The following is a 25,421-nucleotide window of genomic DNA, read 5'->3' as shown; positions in this document are numbered from 1 at the left end:
CCTCCTGGGATTTTTGAGTAATCTGCACAAAACCTTTTACACATGAACTTTGGACCTATGCCAAAAAACGTTTGCAAAATATCTTCCATAAGTGAAAAAATGAAGCTTTAATGAGCCAATGAATATTGCAGTTTTATGACAATTATTCATCTGCCCCTAACACATACATGCAGACTTACCATTCTTTGAAACTTTGCAGAAATGTAAAGGGCCATTCCAAATATCACTGAAACCAATCTTACTCCAATTGGTCAAACGGGGGCGCTATAGCAATTTTTTGAAAACTGAAACTTTAAACAGGCAAAAGTCATGCCTCGTTTGGCCGACAGCCATTAGACCTGCTTACACATGTGCCTTGACTAATGAGGAACACATCTATCACGTTGACCAGTAAGCACCGCCCTTAGATTGTCCGCAATCTTGAGCAGTTTGAAAAACACTTAAACCCAGGATTTTTCAGCTATTTGCGTGGAACTGTATGATCAGTGTGATCTCTTTTTTCAGAGGTTTGTCTGTTGGTCCAATAACGTCCCGCTTAAGTGTATGTCTCACAACCTCAAGGTTACAGGTTCAAGCCTCACTTGGTGCAGACTTCATCTAAGTTGCATTTCACACAACATGACTATCAATGAATGCATTTGCAATTGTTAAAGATAACATGAAATACTTAATTGAGTGTTTTTTACATACTTCATTGTGAAAATAGCTGATCTACAATCTCACAACTTTTCAGATAGCAATGAGAGTATGTTTTTTCAATGTATAACATACTTCATTGTGAAAATAGCCGATATACAATCTGACAACTTTTAATGGTTTGTGAGCTTGTAGATCGGCTACTTTCACTAGTTTTGGTTCTGAGGAGATGTACAATTTCTTCATTGGTAAATGGTTTGTGAACGAGTGATCTTTGTGTTAGTGAAACAGGAGCTTGGGTCATGACAGAAGGCAAGAGTTTGTGATCCTCAACAGACAATATCAGCCTGGACAAAGCTATAGCACTATAGGTAGTGTTGCAGCTACCTAAGAGTGCCTCACGATCGCAAGGTTGCCGGTTCAAGCCTCACTTGATGCAGACTCATTTAAGTTGAATTGCAAAAAACATGACTCAATCTATTCCGTTTCCATGGCTGACTCAATCTATTCCGTTTCCATGGCTCTCTCTCTCTCTCTTCAATCTATTCCGTTTCTATCTTCAATCTATTCCGTCTCTCTCTCTCTCTCTCTCTCTCTCTCTCTCTCTCTCTCTCTCTCTCTCTCTCTCTCTCTCTCTCTCTCTCTCTCTGAGGGTCGGCCATAGCTGAGTGGTTAGGGAGCCAGAGGCTCTGGTTGACCCAGGTACGATTCCAGGCCAGGTCAGCAAATGTGTCGATGAAATGAAATTTGTCCCTGAGCAAGACTCTTAACCCCTAATTGCTCACAGGCCCTCATTGGAAACAAGACTGCAAGGACTTTCATGAACTGACCTGTTAAAGGAATTATCATTTCTCTTTCTTTCTCCTGGCCCCGTATTATCGCTGCTTGCAGCTATATTTTTTATTTTGTTTTTGACTGTGAAAAAAGGTAGTTGACAAACATTTTTCGTCATAGTTTTAGTTGACAAAATGAACACTGTTACAAAGCGTATAGGGTGTACTGACATTTAATAGAACATTTACAGGTGTATAAAGAATTGGGTGACCCTTTTGTCTGTTCTTGTTTCCGTTTACGCTCCCCATTTGTAGTTTTGTTTTTGTCGTGTGTCGATCATTTGTAGTTTTTGTCATTTATGCTCCATCATTCGTAGTTTTTTTGTCATTTGTGCTCCTAGCCTGGAAATCAGACAAATCTGCCAGTACAAACAAAACATATGATAATTGCTCTCGGCAGATCTGGCCTGGCCCCGCTCGGTTGTGATTGGATTTCGCTGCCCCCTAGGTTGTGGGTTACCAATCAGGGCCCAATATGCAAATGTGGGGCTGGTTTATCTTCAGAGGCATTTATTTTTGTAAAATCAGCCCCTTGGAAATGCAGGTTCCAAACAGAGATTCCATACTCATATCTAGTGTGCAAATGATGGAGGTAGTGTGCTCCATTATTTGTAGTTTTTTTTTGTCATGTTTGTTCCATCATTTGTAGTTTCTTGTCATGTTTGCTCCACCATTTGTAGTTTTTTGTCATGTTTGCTCCACCATTTGTAGTTTTTTGTCATGTTTGCTCCACCATGTGTAGATCTTTTGTCATGCGTGTGTCCTCCCATAGGACAAAATATAAAACAGTTGTATTTTATGCTGAGTCCTCCAATTCTCCATCAGTCATGGCTGCCAGTTCCCACCTAGACTGAGAGAACGAGCCCGATCGATGGTCTTGAAGGGCGGATCCAAACCCAGGCGCTGGATTCCAACGCCGCTTCCTATTGCTTCACCAATCTATGTCCCCGCCTCCCCTCCCCAGGACTCAACTCTAAGATGTACAGATCATCGTTGGGTGTGTCGTCTCCTTTACATCCTCCAAAGATGATGACACGATTTCCCACCATGCAACAGCAGCGGTCTCCAATCCAAAACGGGTCATTCACCTTGGGCTTAACCTTAGTCCAGGAAAGGGTCTCTGGACTGAATCTCCACATACCATTGCAGGTCCCTGTATCATCAGGCCAGTACTCACCACCAAATATATACAACTCTCCATTGTAGGCAAAAGCTGCATGATGCTCACGTCCTGTTGGAGGAAGCTGTGCAGAAGGTGTGCTCAACCAATAGTTGGTCTCTGTGTCAAACACACTGACATTATTGTTGCTGTCCTCCTCGTTCCCTGAGCCCCCAAATACAAACATCTTTGTCCCGATGATGGTGGCAGAGTGACCTGATGAAACAGGTGGCAGACTGCCTCCGGTGTTAATTAAAGACCAGACCATTGTGGTGGTTTCCAATTTGTAGATGTCATTAGTTCGTCCAGTCAGCTGGGTGCGTCCTCCATAGACATACATGACCTTCCCCAAGACACAGGCTGAATGTTCATACCTCGCCTCTGGAACGGTCCCAGAAACATCAGAATTGAGCCATCTGTGGGTGTCGACATCAAACGCATAAAGCACGTTGTCGCAAAGTGTATTATGCATATTCTCTCCTCCCCAGATGTAAACGATATCTTCAATGAGCACAGCTGTTTGTGAACAGCAATTACAGGGAACCTCAGGGGGAAGTTCTCCTCCTGCAGTTTTCACTGGGGGCAACGTAATCCATCTCAGAGACACTGTGTTGAATACGTACACATTGATCTGATCTTCAGTGTTCCTAGCGTTACTATAGTAACTATAGTAACTATCTCCAAAGACGTACATTTTGGGTCCAACTGCGACAGCAACAACATAAGGGTGTAAATCTGGGAATCCTCGCAGCTTCACTGTACCGCACAACATCTTAACACACCAGCACCACACTGCATAAAATCAGAGTTCCACGTGTTGTTCTGTAAAACAGTCTTACTGCACATGCCTATCACTTATATTGGAGTCCAGTCTATGACGTCAGTACTATGATGTCAGTAGGGTGGCGTCATAGAATCTCCATATTTGGGAAAGGTTTCAGCCCAGAAATTTACCATGACGGGTCCATTTTTGTACACTCTCAGGGTTAAATAAGAATTCTAAAGTTTAGATTGGGCTTCCAGTACAGTTTAGTTAAGTGATTCTCAAACTGAAGGATCCTCAGTTTAATATGCATTAATCCATGGACCTCCATTTGATACCATTTCTATTTTCCATCTCTGGGACCACAATCTACATGTGTACTCTCATGGATGATCCGATCATCTTATACTAAAAATATGAAGCATGCCAAGTTAACTCAAGTTAGATGATGCTGAGCTAAACATTTTTGTTTAATTTTGAAGTTCCCCACACACTTGCCATGTTTACACACACATATGAAAACACTAAATGTCCCCATTTGTTATTGTGGCCAATCCTGAACATTTTGGAAGCGAACCTTAGCCAATGAGGATGGAATATGGGAAATCGGACAGATCCGTGTTGATCACATGACTATAGAGATACTGTGTACCGATTTGCATGACGTTTGGATAAAATCTGTAGGAGTAATGTAAAAAAAATAAAATCACACCCAGTGTGAAGTGGGCGGTGTGGTCACCCATGACTCACTGTTTTTTTTTAAGTGCATAGTCCTATTTATAGGACTATGCACATGTGTCATGTGTCATGTGTCTCGCTAGCCAATCACAGTGCTGAATAGAGTCAACCAATAGCGTCAGCCAATCACAGTGCAGCTAGTGGTCATCACAGTGATGGAAGCTCACTTAATGAAAAGTATAGATTTGCATTGAATGTGTAGGGGTTAGGGGTGTACAATGGGTGGCCAATCATAGTGCAGGGTTAGGGGTGTACAATGGTGGCCAATCACAGTGCAGCAAATGTCAATATCCCAACCTCACATATAGGGGCGGTTACACCGCCCACAAATCACACCCAGTGTGAAGTGGGCGGTGTGGTCATCACAGTGTCATCACAGACCCATGACTCACTTAAAAAAAAACAGATGTGTTTTATCTGTTTTTTTTTAAGTGCATAGTCCTCTTTATAGGACTATGCACATGTGTCATGTGTCTCGCTAGCCAATCACAGTGCTGAATAGAGTCAGCCAGTAGAGTCAGCCAATCACAGTGCTGCTAGTGGTCATCACAGTGATGGAAGCTCACTTAAAGAAAAGTATAGATTTGCATTGAATGTGTAGGGGTTAGGGGTGTACAATGGGTGGCCAATCACAGTGCAGCAAGTGTCAATGTCCCAACCTCACATATAGGGGAGGCTACACCGCCCGAAAATGGGTTTTGCACAAATCGGCCTCCAGGTGGCGCTATAACAGGCCCATGTGAAAGATTTGAGGCAGAGGTTCGGAATTGGCATCCAGAGAGTGTGTGTCCAAAATGATATGTATTTGGCCGCCGACCCCCATCTCAAAATGTGTTGTTCCAGGGACCCCCAGAAGCAAAGATTTTAGTTAAAAATGTTTGCTTTAAAACAATATATATATTCAAAGATTCGCACACATTTTCATAATTTTTAAAAAATAGCACAGCTACAAGCTTGTGCCGCGCTATGAGCTTGTACATTATATCTGCTATTTTTAGCGGTGCCAACCGCTCTACACTTGACTTTGTCCGTATGTCCGTATCAGCACGGGATGCGCACGGCAAAGCAGCAACACATACAAACACACGCACACACACACACACAAACACACACACACACACACACACTTGCAGCTTGCCTCTGCCATCTCTCCTCTCATTGGCCACACGTGCCACTGCTTATCAAAGAGGGGTCCAGGGACCCCCAGCGTATGTTCTGGCCGTCCGTTTAAGCACGGGATGAGCACGGGATTTTAAACAGCTATAACTCCAGTTTGCAGCATGCCACCAAGTCCACATTTGGTATGTGGACTTAGACCACCAATAGGCACGAGCATGAATTGATGAAGTTATCAAAGAGGGGTCCAGGGACCCCCAGCGCCCGTATGAGCACGGGATGAGCACGGGATTTTAAACAGCTATAGCTCCAGTTCGCAGCATGCCACCAAGTCCACATTTGGTATGTGGACTTAGACCATCAATACGGACGAGCATGAATTGCTGAACTTAGCAAAGAGGGCTCCAGGGACCCCCAGCGTATGTTATGTTTGTCCGTCCGTTTAAGCACGGGATGAGCACGGGAATTCAAACAGCTATAACTCAAATTTGCAGCATGCCACCAAGTTCAAATATGCTATGTGGACTTAGACCACCAATAGGGACGAGCATGAATTGCTGAAGTTATCAAAGAGGAGTCCAGGGACCCCCAGCGTATGTTATGGCCGTCCGTCCGTTTAAGCACGGGATGAGCACGGGATTTTAAACAGCTATAACTCCAGTTTGCAGCATGCCACCAAGTCCAAATGTGGTATGTGGACTTAGACCACCAATAGGGACGAGCATGAATTGATGACGTTATCAAAGAGGGGTCCAGGGACCCCCAGCGCCCGTATGAGCACGGGATGAGCACGGGATTTTAAACAGCTGTAACTCCAGTTTGCAGCATGCCACCAAGTCCACATTTGGTATGTGGACTTAGACCACCAATAGGCACGAGCATGAATTGATGAAGTTATCAAAGAGGGGTCCAGGGACCCCCAGCGCCCGTATGAGCACGGGATAAGCACGGGATTTTAAACAGCTATAACTCCAGTTTGCAGCATGCCACCAAGTCCACATTTGGTATGTGGACTTAGACCACCAATAGGGACCAGCATGAATTGCTGAAGCCCCGCCCCCTCTGTCTTGAAGGCTGGCCTTCAAACAGCCATAACTCAAGTTCGCAGCATGCTATGGAGTACAAATTTTGTACATGGACTAAAGCCAGCAATAGGGACTAACAGTCATTACTTAAGCCCCACCCCCTCTGTCTGCCCATTGGCTGGGCTTTAAACAGCCATCATTCCAGTTTGCAGCATGCTACCAAGTACACATTTGGTAAGTGGACTCAGACCACCAATAGGGATGAACTGAAATGAGTTAAGGCCCGCCCCAAAGGCACCGCTTCCTTCACACAGGGTGTGATTTTTGAATAGCTAAAGAGTAAAATAATGCTTTTTAGCTCAAATCAAAACGTGACACAGATGCGTTCCAGGTATCTATGGGTTAAACTCCATGACTTCCTCTATCTATATCGTGTAGGTTATAATATGAAGAATGACAGTGGTGTACTCTGAATGTTTTAACTAGTGGGGCGCAAACCAGGTGCACGAGGACACGTTCGCGCATTCACATGCACATAAGAAATCGCCAATTGAAAACAACTATTTAATATGTGGAGCTATTTATTAACCCACAATCAAATGTTATTGTCTCCGCCAGTTCCGAAAGGCATGACGAGAGAGTATGTTTTAACCCCTGTCCGTCTGTCCGGCTGTCCGTCTGTGGACAGCTAATCTCCCGCACCGTTAGCTTGATCGCGGCGAAACTGTGCACACACACTCCCTGGATGCCAGTTCGGAACCTCTGCCTCTGCCATTATTTGTTCTTTTTTTGTCATGTGTGCTCAACCATGTGTAGATCTTTTGTCATGCGTGCGTCCTCCCATAGGACAAAATATAAAACAGTTGTATTTCATGCTGAGTCCTCCAATTCTCCATCAGTCATGGCTGCCAGTTCCCACCTGATGTCGTGTGGGAGTTCTGACTGCTCCAGATCGTACTGAATAACTGCTAGCTTGCATAATGTCTTAAGACTAGGACTCAAGTCTAAGATGAACAGGTAATCGTTGGGTGTGTCGTCTCCTTTACATCCTCCAAAGATGATGACACGATTTCCCACCATGCAACAGCAACCGTCATTCATCCAAAACGGGTCATTCACCTTGGGCTTAACCTCCTTCCAGGAAAAGGTCTCTGGACTGAATCTCCATATATCACTGCAGGCTGTATAATATCCATCCATGAGGTACTCACCACCAAATATATACAACTCTCCATTGTAGGCAAACGCTGAATGTGAATCACGTCCTATTGGAGCAAGCGGTGCAGAAGGTGTGTTCAGCCAATAGTTGGTCTCTGTGTCAAACACACTGACATTGTTGTTCCATTCCTCCTCGTACCCTGAGCCCCCAAATACAAACATCTTTGTCCCGATGATGGTGGCAGAGTGACATTCTGAAGCAAGTGGCGGACTGCCTACGGTGTTAATTAAAGACCAGACCATTGTGTTGGTGTCCAGCTTGTAGATGTCATTAGTGCGTCCATTCAGCTGGGTCAGTCCTCCATAGACATACATGACCTTCCCCAAGGCACAGGCTGAGTGGCCCCACCTCGCCTCTGGAACGGTCCCAGAAACATCAGAATTGAGCCATATGTGGGTGTCGACATCAAATGCATAAAGCACGTTGTCGCAAAGTTTATTATGCATATTCTCTCCTCCCCAGATGTAGACGATGTCTTCAATGAGCACAGCTGTTTGTGAACAGCCAGTACAGGGAACCTCAGGGGGAAGTTCTCCTCCTGTAGTTTTCACTGGGGGCAACTTAAACCATCTCAGAGACACTGTGTTGAATACGTACACATTGATCTGATCTTCAGTTTTCCTAGCGTTACTAAAGTAATGTCCAAAGACGTACATTTTGGGTCCAACTGCGACAGCAACAACATAAGGGTGTAAATCTGGGAATATTCGCAGCTTCACTGTACAGTGCAACATCTTAACACACCAGCACTACACTGCATGAAATCAAATGTTCACCGTGTTGTTCTGTAAAACAGTCTTACTGCACACGCCTAACACTTATATTGGGGGCCAGTCTATGACGTCAGTACTATGATGTGAGTAAGGTGGCGTCTCCATATTTGGGAAAGGTTTCAGCCCAGAAATTGACCATGACGGGTCCGTTGTTGTACACTCAGAGTTAAATAAGCATTTTAAAGTTTAGATTGGGCTTCCAGTACAGTTTAGTTAAGTGATTCTCAAACTGAAGGCTCCTCAGTTTCGATACGCATCAATCCATGGACTTCCATTTGATCAGGGATGCAATGCTCACTGGACGGCCTTGCACGCCGTGCTGGAACCTATTTGACCAGGAGCACACGCAGGCACACGCATAGATTTAAAACTACTTTAAATGCACACCTCAACAAAGTTTTCAAAGGCTCCCGACTCACATCTAGCAAATTAACATAGGAATAAGCCTAGATGCATATCAATTGTCCATTGTGTGACTTGCAGTGTAGGTGTTAAGCGACGTGCGTGTCACGTCATTCAAATAGAGCGCAAGAACATACCAAATGAGCATTGCATGGCTGCATTTGAAATATATACTGTATATATTTATTTCCATCTCTGGGACCACAATCTACACTGACAAATGGAACCCCAGACCTGATCTTGAGCAACAATGCAATACTAGACTATGTATTGATTGTCTAGTATTGCTGTTTGTTTAAGTCACAGGGGTCTCCCTGTCTCTCCAGATCTTTAATAAACAGCAAATACTCATTCTTAACTCATTCACTGCCAGAATACATACATTAATAAATCATCCACTGGCAGCGATTTTTCGATCTTCTTAGCATCTCATGTAGTCACAGAATATTTATCTCCAGTATGATCGATCGCCTGATGGTTGCTAATCACGAAGGGTTTCACTCTGCTTCCGCGGGGGGAAAAATGTCATCGCGACCTCCCGTTCGCTGTTTTACGCCGTTGAAAATAGCATTTCCCGCCAAAAATACATACAGTAAAAGCAAGTCAATGAAGCAGTAAATCTTTGGATCACGTTATCTCCTGGTTCTGTGTGCAAAAAAAAGTTTTAAAAAAAAAACACAAAACGTCGTCAAAGTCGTCCTTGGCAGTCTGGGCCTTTGGAAAAAAAAGTTGTCACAGTCTGCCAGTGAATGAGTTAACCCATTAAGCCCTAAATTTTTGTGTCACTTTTTGATTTGAGCTAAAAAGCATTTTTTTTACTCTTTGGCTATTCAAAAAATAGCAGATATACAAGCTCATAGCGCGGCACCGAGTGCCGCGCTATGAGCTTGTAGATCTGCTATTTTAGAAATATCGTTATTTTTTTGCAAATCTTGAGATTTGAGTTTCAAAAGCGAACATTTGTAACGCAAATCTTTGCTTCTGGGGGATTTAACAGTTTTTTGAAAAAACTTATGTCGCCATAAAATCAGTGGTTCTTTTTTCCATGTCAAGGACCCCCAAAATGATATGTATTTGGCCACGGACCCCCCATCTAAAAATATATGTTCCAGGGACCCCCGGAAGCAAAGATTCGAGTTAAAATCTTTCGCTTTAAAACAATATATATATATTAAAAGATTTGCACACATTTTCACGATTTTTCAAAAATAGCAGATCTACAAGCTCGTAGCGCGGCACTCGGTGCCGTGCTATGAGCTTGTATATCTGCTATTTTTGAATAGCCAAAATGTAAAATAATGCTTTTTAGCTCAAATCAAAAAGTGACACAGATGCTTCTTCAGGGCTTCAAGGGTTAAGAAAAAGTATCAATACTGCAATTGGAATACTCTGTTACAAGTAAACATCCGTAATTCAAAATGTACTTGCGTAAAAGTACGAAAGTATCAAAATTAAAAGTACTAGTTACCCAGAATGTTTTCACAAGTTTTGTAAATATACAGTTCATACAAATCCTTTGAAAATAGCCGATCTACAAGCTCACAATGCGTTGCATCGCGACGCATTGTGAGCTTGTAGATATGCTATTTTCAGATGGCCGAAATGTATATATGGGCTGAAGTGGTTAATGTATGTATTGTAATAACCATCTAAATCTACAAAGTAACTAGTAACTAAAGTTGTCAAATAATTCTCGTGGAGTAAAAGTATATTTGCCTCTGAGATGTGTAGTAAAAGTACTGAACATTGGAAATACTCCAGTAAAGTCAAAATACCTGTACTCCACTGTACTTAAATGTACTTAGTTACTTTACACCAATGGAGAGTACCCATGTATCAGCTTAAATGTTATACTGTTCCAGTTCCAATTTCATCAGCTCATTTATCTGTGTCATCACTTCCAATTGCACTCGTTTAATCTGCATCCTGTACGAGTTCTCAATCCTGATTGGATATCATTGGTATCCTGACCCGAGCATGTATTTTCTGTTTACTAAAGAGCTGGAGAGACGGGGAGACTCTGTTTCTGAACAAACACTAAAGCAGTGATTACTTATCAAAATATAGAGCTATTTAATAACTACCTTTAAGACTCTGTGGATAAATGATTCCACTTCAGAAACATACAGGACATTATTGACATTGTTCTCCGCTGTGGGCGGCTGATAATTATTATCAGTCATGCTGTTGGAGGGCAGACTCTTATTAATAAGCAATGGGAAAGTCATAACGTTAGAAAATACAGGAGAGAGAATAATAATGAGGTTATAACAAGCATATAATTTCCTCCTTAATGATTTATGTTGTGTGCAGATCTCTACGTCTGAAATCCATACGGCAGACTCTCATCTCCAGGTAATATGCTGGCCTCCCTTATTTGGTTATTAACCCATTCCATCCGGGAACGCATCTGTGCCATTGTAGATTTTAGCTATAACCATTATTGTTTTATACTTTGGCTATTCAAAAATATCAGATCTACAAGCTCATAGCGCTATGAGCTTGTAGAGCATGTAGATCTGCTATTTCTGAAAAATATTGAACATTTATGTGTTGCTAATCTCTCAAGAACATATTCTGCTCTGCGTTTGAATCTGTCGGGGGGGTTCGTCATATCGCGTACTTACTGTTCTACAAGTGGGCGTGCCTTCAGATCAGGAAGCAGGCCGCGCTTTACCCAATCAAATGTAGTGGGCGGGATTTACGTGTCCGCCGATCCTTCCCCACTCGAAACAAACCGAAACTCATTTACCAATAGCGTCCTCGGAGCAGACAAAACCACGGAAAGATATTCACATTTTAACTTGTTCTTCCATCATAGAAACAAGTGGGCTTATAACCAAAACCATCCATGTTCTCTGGGAGAAGTGGTGTTTGTGTTCCGTGTAGAAATATTGTTAGTGGGAATGAAAACATAGTCGCACCACCGGAAGTGAAAGGCTGAAGGCAGACCAAAACCCCGGTTAACTTGCGCACGGGTGCTACGTTTTCTTCCTCCCAGAGCCAACTGAGATAGCCAAAAACAGCAGAGGCCGCTGTTTTTCCTTTTCATTTGGCGATGGATTCCCAGATTGATTTTTTGCAAATCTTTGAATACATACACAAACTATTTTTGGAGGGTCCTTGACAAGAATAAGTTTGAGCATCACTGATATAGAAACAATCGTTTTTGTTTTGTTTTTCAGAAAAATGTAGACATTTGTTGAGACAAAATGTCTCAACAAATGTTACAAATGTTCGCTTTATTATTATTATTTTTTTAAATATTTGCACCCGTTTTTCACGAATTTTCAAAAATAGCAGATCTACAAGCTCATAGTGCGGCACTCGGTGCCGCGCTATGAGCTTGTATATCTGCTATTTTTTTAATAGCCAAAGACATAATAGCTAAAATGACACAGATGCGTTCCCGGTCTTGATGGATTAATCAGAACATAAAGGTGCGGATACATTGAAGGAGGTCGGTGACAAAATAGCGAGGCAGGGGATGTGCAAACAGTGCATCGTCCTGTTGTGTATATAGCATTGATCGCTTGATCAATGGGACACTACACTAGAATGCATCACAATGTAGTACATATAAACGTATACAAATGAAGATTCAATGCTGATTATATCCAGCAAGTGCTTCTCAACCTTTTCAGCCTGTATGCGACCCCCGGACATTATCATAATTTAAACGCTGACAAGCACTTGCAATGTATATACTCTGTGCCGCGCTATGAGCTTGTAGAGCTGCTATTTTTAAATAGTCAAATAAATAAAAAAATATATCCCGGATTATTTGATAGTATATTTATTTTTAATAGTATATTAGAAATAGTATATTTCTAATTCTATGTATACTTATTGTGACCGTGTCGCACACAGATAGCGTACTGTCGTATCTACAAGTTCAAGATTAGCTATTGTTGCTACGTCTAAACAAGGACAAAACAACGGTGAACATTTTTGAATACGTGTGGAAGTGTTCGGCCTGTATAACGGTGTGCAGGGAGAACAGGGTTCACGAGGTTATGAATGAGGATTGAGTCAGTACGACGAACACAAACCTGAACCCTGTAAGTGAGAACAAAGGCGTGGTGTCAGAAGTGGGATGGGGCGGTGATGCAATGATTTCCTAAGCGAGCGAGCGGGTTATATTTATATCTGTGTGTCTGTGTAACCCCCCCCGGCGTCTTGTCAGCTCACACCGTAATGAGCCAGCATCCATCAGTGTCGGACGTGCTGGAAATTCAACCCGAGTGTCGGAGAAAAAAAGTTTTAACCTCATTAACCCATTAAGACCGGGAACACATAGCTGTGTCATTTTAGATTTTTAGCGATAACCATTTTATACTTTGGCCTATTAAAAATAGCAGATCTCGTAGCTTGTAGATCTGCATTTTTTTTCTATCGTGACATTTTTTGCAAATCTTTGATTATACATGTTTTTAAAAGCAAACATGTTTTACTAAAATATTTGCTTCTGTGTATTCTACAAAATAATGATTTTCTTTTGAAAAAAAAAAATGCTATAATGTCAGTGGTTCTCAAACTTCTTTCATGTCAAGGACCCCCATAATGATATGTATTTGTCTGCGGACCCCCATCTCAAAATAATGTGTTCCAGGGACCCCCAGATGCAAAGATTTGAGTAAGAAAATGTGTGTGTAAATATATAAGTTGTGCACACCTTTTCACAATTTTCCCCATGAAAATAGCAGATCTACAAGCTCATATAGCCTTTAAATATATATATATATATATACAAGCTCAATGAGCTTGTATATCTGCAATTTTGGAATAGCCCACGGAAATCTTTAAATGACACAGATGCGTTCCCGGTCTTAATGGGTTAAAGGTTGTCTAAGTGTGTTTTTAAATATTTTTTGTTAAGAATTTAGAGTTCTATATTCTCACACATCCTTCTGACACATATTCATACCTACAACAGATAATAATACTTCATTTAACTTTGGCCGATTTGAAGTGTGCGCTAGAAACCCAATATTTTTTTTTTGACGATCGCCTGCCTAGCCTCTTCTAAAGCGACATCGCAATGATTCCACAAACCGAGGCAGAGACATGCCGCTTTTCTTATCCATTTATAACATGCCCATTATGGTCGGAAAGCATTTCACTCAATTTACCAGGCCGCAGTGGTGGAAAAAGTACACTCAAATGCTTTACTTAAAGAGGTGGTGCCATGGTTTTGCACTTTTTCTGTTTTTCATTAAGCCCCCTGGTGGTGTTTTTATGGTGTTTTATGTTTTCTCTGACTATTTTGAGACTATTCTTCCTGGAGGCTGAAACCTTGAGGGTCAAACGTGCCAATAGAAAAACAGTGCTTTAGTGACATAGTAAAAACACACCCTCCCCCTCATTATCATAACACAACAGGTGTGGGCATGAGGAGGAGGAGGGACTAGGACAGGTGGGTGGTGCTAAGGTGTTGGAGGAGGTGCTAAGGTGAGAACCAGGTATACTTAATGAACTGGAGGCGTGTCCACATAAAAACATAATTTTAACACTTTCTGTACACTTTTTTGAAAAAAAGTCTTCCTCCTAGTATAACCATAATACCTGATGAATATGTTTTAGGGGGGGGGGGGGGGGGGCACTGAAAATCACGGCACCCCGTCTTTAAGTAAAAGTATCAATACTGCAATGCTGAAGTACTCTGTACTCGAGTGTGCGCGTAAGTGTGCGTGTGCGTGTGCGTGTGCGTGTGCGTGTGTGTGTGTGTGTGTGTGTGTGTGTGTGTGTGTGTGTGTGTGTGTGTGTGTGTGTGTGTGCGAGTGAGAGAATCAGAATCACTTTAATTGTCACATTTCCCTACTGTATGTACTTACATAAAGAATATCGTAGCTGTCAGGCAGAAACCTCTTATCTCCATATTCTAACCTTTTGTGTTGTTTTTTTTCCATAATTGAACGCCCTACTTGATCATATACAGCATCACACAAAAGCATCAAAATTAGCAGATCTACAAGCTCGAAACGCAGCGCGTTTCGAGCTTGTAGATCTGCTACTTTTGATGCTTTTGGAATTTGAATTTTGGACATGTAAGGTTTCCACCCTTCATCATAAACATCATGAACAGACTAAAGCACAACATATGCGTATTATATGTGCACACGTGTGCATACGCTCTGAGGACACGTGTCTATGCCGTTCGCGCACGCGCGTTTGCGTGTGTGTGTGTGTGTGTGTGTGGGTGTGTGTCTCTAATGAGAGCAGCTGTTTGTAGAGCGAGTGATGCTGGAGAGCCAGGTGTCGAGTGAGTGAGTGAGTTACAGCAGTAACTACGTGACACTCAGCTTGAAGACTGTACGTTTCACGTTAATGTCACATGATGTTATAGACAAACAAACACACACCAGCAATTACAACCCCAATGATGACCCCCTGCTGTGATGTTCAATCTCTTCTCTTTCTGTGTGTGTGCGTGCGTGCGTGCGTGCGTGCGTGCGTGCGTGTGTGTGTGTGTGTGTGTGTGTGTGTGTGTGTGTTTTGTCTGATTTCTCGTACACTCGCTCCCTATAGGCTGAAGTCCAGACCGATACCGTGGAGGAACGTGAGAGTAAATCCACGTTATCAGTCTGGCCAATGCCAGGCTAGGGAGGCATTGGGTCCCATTTTTTTTTAATAATCTTTGGTATGATCCAGCCGGGGAATTGAACACCCGACCTCTACAGATAATCCATCAAGACCGGGAACGCGTCTGTGTCATTTTAAAATGTATTTGGCTATTAAAACATAGCAGATATACAAGCTCATAGCGCGGCACCGAGTGCCGCGCTATGAGCTTGTAGATCTGCTATTCATTTATTTTTAATCGTAGACAATTTGTCCAAATCAATGTGTGCAGCTCAGAGTGAAAAGATCAGCCGGCTTGTGTTGGCAACCGGAATATTCGCCCCAAAACACGCGCTCTTTTCAAAAACACACTTTTTAAAAAATTCAGATCTACAAGCTCATGAGCTTGTAGATAGCTGTGCTATCTTTGAATAGCCAAATAAATCTAAAAATGACACAGATGCGTTCCCGGATTGATTGAATGGGTTAACATGTAACGATGTCCTCACAAATGTGGTAATACATGTAGTGTGTGTGCGTGAGCGAGTATGTGAGCATCCAGAGGCCCCGTGGGGCCCGTATTATATACTGTTAGCTTGTCTCAATCAACGCGGCTCACGCTGAGAGTAACAACAGAAGCTACGAAGCCAATTAGCTGTGGGTTCCACTCCACTGGGCTCTGTGGCGGCGCTGTGGAATGGCACCGGCGGGGAGCCTTAGGAATGAACTTTCACCACCACTATGCCTCCCTTTAAAGAATTAACTCTTGACCCATTAAGACCTGGAACGCATCTGTGTCACTTTAGATTTCTTTGGCTATTCAAAAATAGCAGATATCCAAGCTCATAGCGCGGCACCGAGTGCCACGCTATGAGCTTGTAGATCTGCTGTTTTTGAAAATATCTTTTATATTATATTTTTTTTTCAAAAAACTGTTAGGATTTTTTAAGAATCACCTCAGGTCTTAACTCATTGAGTGCCATTCACGTGTTTCACGTGGTTTACCGCTATGGTGCAACGTGCCAATCACGTGTTTCACGTGTTTTTTATCATTATCTGAAGATTTGCAGCTCCAACCACTTACCCAGGGGGCAAAGGGGGGTATGCTGCATTTGCTCTGCTATAAAAGGTTGGCCACCAGAAATAATATCTATGACCCCGTAGGATCACAACCTATATGGACAACCCGGTCAATTTTTTGCTGGAAATCCAATATGGCCGCCTCAATATTGGCCCCTATCAGTACCCAGGGGCAAAGAGGGGTATGCTGCATTTGCCCTGCCATAAAAGGTTGGCCACCAGAAATAATATCTATGACCCCGTAGGATCACAACCTATATGGACAACCCGGTAAATGTTTTGCTGGAAATCCAATATGGCCGCCTCAATATTGGCCCCTATCAGAAAATAGCTTTGGCAATAACTTTTCAACCACATGGGCTAGAAATAAAAACTTGGTGTCTATTTCATGGTTTCAGAGCATGAGAAACTCAATGGAATACTTATCTTTATGATTGGGTGTGTCTGGTCCTTTAATTTGCATATTTCCAAGATGGACGCCACGCGAAAATGAGTTTTACTATGACTTTTACAGTGACAGCTTACTGTTATGGCAAAAAGTCTGCTTTTTAAGCAATATGAACACATTTGGTCAGTTTGAGCTTTCATTTCTATTTTGGCAATATGGCTGCAGTCATAAATAATGTATGGTATTACATTTTCCCCCAGATTTATTGATTTATAGATCTATAGTTGTGGGGATGATTGCAGAGAAAAATCGGAGAAAAAGCCCACAATGTATCTTATGTATCATTTTAATAAACTAAATACAATATAAACATACACATGCACACTCCAAGACTTGCCAAAAACTTCAACTTTAGGGCTATACAAATTAACATAGTGGTATGCATTCAAGTAACATAACAAAATATAGACTACTTAGTGACAAATAGAGTAAAGGCGGAGTTGAGGTTGCCTACAAAAGGTTCATTTTGACCTCTATGGTGCTGTCTTGCCTGCTTCTAAAGCCAATGATACTATGGTACAATGCTATTCACTGTCACTGTTGTCATGTGTTGCACTGATCCTGCTGCATCGTGTCTCCAGTACCTGGCAACGGCATCCTAAGTAGCATGGAATTGCCTTCTTTGCACAGGAACAGAGGCATGATATTGCCTTGTTCATTGACAAAGGCAAGGCTGGCTCGGTAAATGCAAGGGGGGCTGCATTGCTAGCACTGAGAGACCATCCATACTCTGTGAAAGAAGGAATATCCGGCTTGGCGATATGTGCACATTTATCTATTATGGTTGCTAGAGCAGCTCTTCTCAGGTGCAGGTCAAAGGCATTCTCTGTCGGGGGCAGCAGCTTTAAGAGGGTTGATCTATTATTGAGGAACTTGTACACTCTAAGCTTACTCAGGTCAAAATCCTCCGGGTGGTCCGCTTTGGATGTATATACAGCAATTGTGAGGTCTCGTGCCTGATTGATGACGTCACATGAGAGGGAATCAGAAGAGTTTTCACCAAACTCCTCAAGTGCAGGGAGATCCAGACGCATGCTGGCCTTGAACCATGCCTTCTTCCCAGTGAAGAAGGGATAGCTGGTGGTATCTCTGCCACTTAAACTATGGATAAAGGGCAGGGCACGACACTCTGCAAGCCCCAGTGCTGATACCATTTGATGGATAGGAAAGTATGAATTTTGCTCTGTTCTCACCCACAACTCTGGAAGGCATCTGAGATGGGTTGCTGCATAGTAAAGGCACATGATGATGATGTCTGTGTCATTGGCATGGATGACAACTCTGTCAACTTTGTCATTCTGGACACTGTACAGGGTGTATTATTCTTGTATCAGCTTCCTGTTGTGTGGATTCTAGTGCAGGGACATCTTCAATAGACCCCTCCTTGATCACCACATTCCTTGTCTCTTCTTTAAACCACCCACCCAGGTAAAGATGTGTTGGACCAAGGGCCGACTTAAGTTTCTCATTTTCACACCATTCGTCACAGAGGAAACTCAATAGGTTTGCCTTGTTAGGCTGACACAGCAAAAAACTCCTGAGGATCTGGAGCTGTGTAACGCATACATGACTTCATATTCTTTGGTAGGTTTTGGTCGAGCATATCTGTGTTCTTGCTCAGCTGTCTTAAGACTAGGTCCACTGTACCGGTCACAACAGAAGTGAATGATCTCTGTGCCAGCAGGCACATCATTCAACAGCAGACGTTGGTATCGTTCAGCGATTGTTCCAAATGCTTCACCTTTCAGGAACGACCAATGGCGTATGGCATACATGGCATCAATAACTACTGCTGTTGTTCTGTCTTCTGTAGGCAGGTCAGGGATGCATGCAACTTTGGTCTCCTCTTTCAGGACCTTCTCAAGGCTTGCCTTGGTACCTGTTCTCATCCTGCCATCTTCCTGGAAGAGGGAAGGGGGAAGCCACTGCACTCGTGGTTGCCTATAAAGTCAACAAGGTTGAGTTCTCCACCACTGGCTATGATTTGGGTCATGCGCAGGAGGGCAGTAATTTCATTGCTCTTGCCAGGTGCTGAGGTTTTCCCCTTAGATTTTTTAGATTTTGTGTTTTGAGTGTGGGAGGTGTTAAGCTTCATTATGCTTGTCTTCTTCTGTTCACTGGACAATGACTCACACAGTACCTTCAGACCCAGTTCTTTCACACTCATCAAGTGGTCCTTGACTGTGGAATCAGCACACTGTCCTGTAGATATGTTGATCGTGGATGATGTGCTCACTGTAAATGGGTTAGTCTCCACTGCTACCATGACCTTGACTACCATCTCTGCATCCCGGATTACACGACTCTGACCAGACTCATGGTGTGGGTTGGAGGAGTGGAGGTGCATGGAGCATAGACTTGAGCTCTGCAGAGACAGCTGCAGTGAGTGGTTTTGTGTAGACCCATTTTGTTCTGGCAGCAGGGCTGAGTCAGTGTAATGCCATCCAGACTGCTTGCTTCCTTGGCATCTGCATTATAGGTCTGCTCCAGTAGCATGTCAAGAGAAACACTGTTGTGGCTGCCATCTGCTCGTCTGCCAACAAATACACCTGCCATCAGTGCTTCATGTACCTCTGAAGCTGTTTCTGGTAGTTTCTTCATCTCAGCCAAATACAGAGGTAAAGATTGCTGCCCGTACTTGTAGTGGCCTGCTGCACTGAGGTAGGGTAGCATTCTTGCTGATTCACAGAGATGTCCTGTCCAGTCACCTTCCCGATCGTAGTAGATAAACCTTTGGAGAATATCTGACATCTCCAGGACGGTTGCCCAGAGGACTGCAATTGGTTGCCCATTCAATGATTCCTGAAAAAGCAGCAGCTGCTCTCTTAGCACTGCCATCTCTGGACTGCCATCTCTGTTGCCATAACAGTCAGCTGTCACTGTAAAAGTCATAGTAAAACTTATTTTCGCGTGGCGTCCATCTTAGAAATATGCAAATTAAAGGTCCAGACACACCCAATCATAAAGATAAGTATTCCATTGAGTTTCTCATGCTCTGAAACCATGAAATAGACACCAAGTTTTTATTTCTAGCCCATCTGGTTCAAAAGTTATTGCCAAAGCTATTTTCTGATTGGGGCCAATATTGAGGCGGCCATATTGGATTTCCAGCAGCAAGTTGACCGGGTTGTCCATATAGGTTGTGATCCTACTGGGTCATAGATATTATTTCTGGTGGCCAACCTTTTAGGGCAGGGCAAATGCAGCATACCCCCATTAGCCCCTGGGTACTGATAGGGGCCAATATTGAGGCGGCCATATTGGATTTCCAGCAAAGAATTGACCGGGTTGTCCATATAGGTTGTGATCCTACGGGGTCATAGATATTATTTCTGGTGGCCAACCTTTTATAGCAGGGCAAATGCAGCATTCCAAAAAAAAAAGGGGGTTTTGCCCCCTGGGTAACTCCTTGTTTAACTTATAACTGAAAAAGGCTGTATCTCGCTTCCAAAGCACTTTTTTTTTTACTTTGCAGCAACGGCAGGTTCCTTCCTCTGCTGGGCTCGAGAGTTCTTTCATCCTGGCTGCAGCTTACCGTCACGTTTAACTTTGTTTCATAAACGGTATAAACTGGCGCCTCGGAGATCTCCGCTTTCCACCTGTTCACCCTGGCACACAGGTTGGTTTGATACCCCCCCCCCCAGTACCACACCCTCTATTTGTAAAGTCGTGGCACCAACGATTCAATCACCCCCGTAATTCAGACCAATTGGAAATGTTCATATTGACTCGCAGTCATTTCATCATTTCAATCAATCAGATACAATAACATCCATAGGTCAAGCAGAAAAATATAATGTGCATTTGTCACTAGGGGTGGGACGACATGGGTACCTCACGATACGATATATATATCACGATATTAGGCCCACGATAACAATATATATCACGATATTCGACAAGATTTGATATATTGCGATATCACGATATTCGTTATATATTGCATGTCACCAACGATATATCACGATTGTCCTTGTATTCAATTCATAAACACATAAAATAGCACCAAACAGTTAAAAATCATCATTACACAAATACAGAGTTGGAAAATAAACTTATCACAAACTAAAAAAAAAACTTTTATTTTTTTTAAATTAATATCGATTATTTATCGCAGGATAAAGTGTCGCGATATATCGCGATATAATCATCAGTGACCCCTATTTGTCACACCTGTAATGTAACAAATACACCTGATTCTGATTCTTATCATATTACTCCACTGTGTAAAAACATGAAACAAACTAAAAGTTCCTGGAAGAGTGAGTCTCTGACGTCTCAAGGTGATTCGTATCATCTTACAGAGAGAGAGAGAGAGAGAGAGAGAGAGAGAGAGAGAGAGAGAGAGAGAGAGAGAGAGAGAGAGAGAGAGAGAGAGAGAGAGAGAGAGAGAGAGAGAGAGAGAGAGAGAGAGAGAGAGAGAGAGAGAGAGAGAGAGAGAGAGAGAGAGAGAGAGAGAATGAATCCTCTAATGTCCTCTGAGTATACTCCAACTCCTCATCTAGCTGTGCGCCGCCACGCCTCTCTCTGTCGCGGCGGTGCCGACGTTCCCGTTGATTTATTGGTTTGGGAGGAAAAAGCATGGAAAACAACATTAATTAACAGTAAACAAATCCTCAAAGTTTCTGATAGATTTCCGCTCGGCCCGCTGCACTGCTATAGATCACCCAGAGCGTCATTTGAGCCGAGTGAGATATCAAATTCCTACGACATGTTTAAAAAATGATTAATTGCCGCTGCTGTGCTTAGCCGGCAGAGCTTAAAAAAGCTGGGGTTTGTTCAAAAGAAAGAAAGAAAAACAGTGAGTAATTGTTGTCATTTTCTCTTCATTCAGTTGAGGAATACTAAAGCAAGAGTACATTAAAAATATGACTTATCTTCACCGCTCATAACTGCTTATGATGGAGTCTTCTATCTCGGTGATTCCCAATCTTTTTAATTTCAAGCTCCCCCAGTTTGATATGGCATTAAGCCACATGTACGTACTGTACCCCCATTTGTATCTCTGGGACCCCAATCGACACTGTAGAATCCTCAGTGTTAAATTAACTCTGAGAGTGTAAACATCACACCCACTGTGAAGTGGGCGGTGTGGTCACAGTGGTCATCACAGTGATGGAAGTGATTCACTTAAAAAAAACACATATATGTGTTTTTTTAAGTCCATACTGCTATTCAGGGCTGCACATGTGTCATGTGTTCCGCTAGCCAATCACAGTCCTGAATTTGCAAAGTCAGCCAATCACATTACAGCTAGTGGTGATGACACTAGCTGTAATGTGATTGGCTGACTTTGCAATAGTATAGATTTGCATTGACTGTGGAAGGGTTAGGGTTGTAGACTGCGTTGTAGACTATTGGCCAATCACGGTGCAGGATTGGTCAGTGTCCAAACCTCACTTATAGGGGGTGGTTACACCGCCCCAAAAATGGAACAAAATGGAGACCAAATGGACCCTTAAAGGGTTAGTTCACCCCCAAAAAAAGTTTTTTTTTAATGGATTTGTCACCCCATGGAGACTTGAATTCATGGATTTGTTTTTTGTGTTTTTCTCGCATTCCTGTAGGCAGTGGTTCCGGTAGGAGACACAAAAGAGACTCTTTGTGTCTCCTACCGGAACCGCTGCCGGTCATCAAATTATTGGCTTAGGAATGAGACAAAAACTAAGATATATGCATTAATTCAAGTCTCCATGGGGTGACTAATCTATAGGAAAAAAAGTCATTTTGAGGGTGAACTATCCCTTTAAGTGTCCATTTGGTTCCATCTGCACACCCTCAGAGTTACAGACACGTAAGGGTCCATTTGTACACTCTCGGAGTTAAATGAACATCCACCCATCCATCATTATTGTGTTAATTAGTGACTGTATCGTATCGATCCACTCTGTGAGAGGATAAGCCGGTAATTATCCCAAACCAACAGTATGAGGACATTAACATTGATATATTTTTATTACAGCCATTATTACTGTCAGGGTGAGGTTTAGAGATAATGTTAGTTGTGTTGTCTCTCCTTACAGTCATTAGTCTGTATCAGGAGATGAAAGGGTAACAGCTGGGTCAGAGACGAGGAGAAAAGGCTTCTAGAGGGTTCTAGAGCTTATCAGAAGAGGAGTGAAGATGTTTTCTTTTTATTGATTAACTGATTGATTCAATACTTTATTAGTCAGAAATGTATACAGCACTTGGTACAGTAAAACCTTAACCCATTAAGATCTGAGGCGATTCTTAAAAATGTTTTCTATTAAAATCCTAACAGTTTTTTGAAAAAAAATCCCAATTTGTATATCTGCTATTTTTGAATAGCCAAAGAAATCTAAAGTGACACAGATGCGTTCCAGGTCTTAATGGGTTAAGGATAAAAGGATAACACAAAAAATAGTATTTCTCCATAATAACTTTTTGTGTGTGTTCATAAATGAACGTCCTACTTGATCATACTAACTACAGCGTCACACATCAAGTAGCAGATCTACAAGATCCTGAGAAGTAGACGTTTTGGACAGAGGCGATAGGGTGGTCCTTCATGTTAGAATTGCATCGGCATGGTTTTGCAGAGCCGTAGTGGGCTTAAGTTTCACACATTTTTCTCCCAAAAAAATACAATCTTGACAAAACTTTCTCTCATGGCAGTCCCCTAGCTGGGACAAAATCTATTCAGATGGGGGTCCGTGGACCTGCGGTCACAGACACATATCATGGCCTTTGACATTAAAAACATGTTTGAGAAACACTGGTTTAAAAAGAATAACCGGAGGGGCACAGGGTAGGGAGAGGAACAGGGGGGGGAAAAAGGGCCAAATCGTGGATTTATGTCCGGGTCCAGCTGACAGGAAGGGAAGCACACAGGAGATCAGCTCTGTCAGGATTCACTTCTGAAGACAGCGGTATAGTGTCTGTCTGTACAGGTGGCTCTGGAAGCCATGCAGCATCTTAAACACTGTCACCCAGCAGCAGCACACTGTCACCTAACTACACTGCAATGTTGGGGAGAGAGACGGACTTATCCGGAAATGTGCTGTTAGGGAGTGAGAACATATGGTTGCAATAGATACATTCCAACCAATTATATGTATATATTGTCTATTGCAATTTCATAGACATTATGTGGCAGCAGTTTTCTTATATCTTGCATAAGCGCTAACATATGGGCTGTTTTAATTGTACGACGGTACAGTATTTGCTTAAAGGTTGCTTTAAGTGTTGGTTTCTCTTAGAGCAGGGGTCTTCAACATTTTCAGGCCAAGATGAACCAGGGACCCCCTCTATATTTTTTTGCTGCTCTTTATTCCCTCTACACCTACAGTATCACTCCAAAAATAGCCGATCTACAAGCTCACAACGCCTCGCAGCGCGAGGCGTTGTGAGCTTGTAGATCGGCTATTTTTGGCTAAAGTTCTCCTCAGAAAAGGGATGCTAGGGTTCAAGTGGTTAATGTAAAAAAAAAAAATAATAATATCACACAAATATTTGCCGGACACCCTGTAGTAACTCTGAGGACCCCCTAGGGGTCCCGGATCCCCTGTTGAAGACCCCTGTCTTAGAGTCTTATGTAGGGGCTGTTTCCACAGAAAGCACTTTATGTGCGGAGGATTCGCTTTGGATATGATGTCCAGTTTGTTTATTGTTGAACCTATCAACCGGTGAAGTGCTCCATTGTCATGACATCTGCGTTTATCAGCACAAAATAGCCTGTAGCTGAAGCGACGGACTTCTTCATGGTTGCGATAAGGATTCAAATAGGCATGTAGCGATTTATAGTAAATCGATTCAAATCGATTTCAAACTGGTGACGAAACTGGCGTTGCAAACAGCAGAGGGCGCGTAAAAAGAGAGAAGAAAATACAGGATCTTTGTAAGATAATTGATTAAAACAAAGGAGTTTTTAGTCTTTTGCTACTGTATTGAAAAGAGGTTAAGAGAAAACAGTATTGTAAAAACAAAAAGAGAAGACACTACTGTATTTGTGTTAGGAAAAAAAAATAGGTTTTGGTCATTTGCCTGCATGGAAAATCATTTTGTGTTTAAACAATCGTGACAAATCGTATCGTGAAACTAGTATTGTGAATCATATTGTGAGTTGAGTGAATCATTACATGCTTAGATTCAATGTCAAGTGTTTTAAATGACGGGGTCGTCGTCGGACAGCGCCAGGAGGATGAATCAGTGACACATGTGATGAGTGGCTCTTCTCTCCAAAACGTTCTCTTTGTGTTCTGGTTGAAGCGTCCAGGGGGGGGGGGGGGGGGGGGGGGGCGCTCTGCCAAAGAACGCTGGGCGGCGAGAGCGGCTGCAACAACACCACAATGCAAGAGGAGTGATTCAGCACGTCTTTATTATAGGAATGAATGACAGAAAGAAGGCTGCTGGCAGCTGAAGAAACACTCATTTTGGACATGGGCCCCTAAGTGTTCATTTCTATCTCTCTGAGTGTTTGTACAAATGGAACCAAATCATAAACATGCTCCACTGCTTTTTTTTCCTCCCCGCTCAACGCCAAATCTCTGCTTTGAAAGCTTGTCTTTTGAAAAGTGTGTCTAACCCTTTAAAGACCTGGAACGCACCTGTGTCATTTTTAGATTTATTTGGCTATTCAAAAATAGTAGATATACAAGCTCATAGCGCCATGAGCTTGTAGATCAGCTATTATTTTGAAAAATTGTGA

The sequence above is a fragment of the Gymnoscopelus microlampas genome (assembly GCF_963454915.1).
Source record: "Gymnoscopelus microlampas genome assembly, chromosome: 20".
In the NCBI taxonomy this organism is placed as follows: domain Eukaryota; kingdom Metazoa; phylum Chordata; class Actinopteri; order Myctophiformes; family Myctophidae; genus Gymnoscopelus; species Gymnoscopelus microlampas.
Note: the sequence above shows the minus strand (reverse complement) of the source record.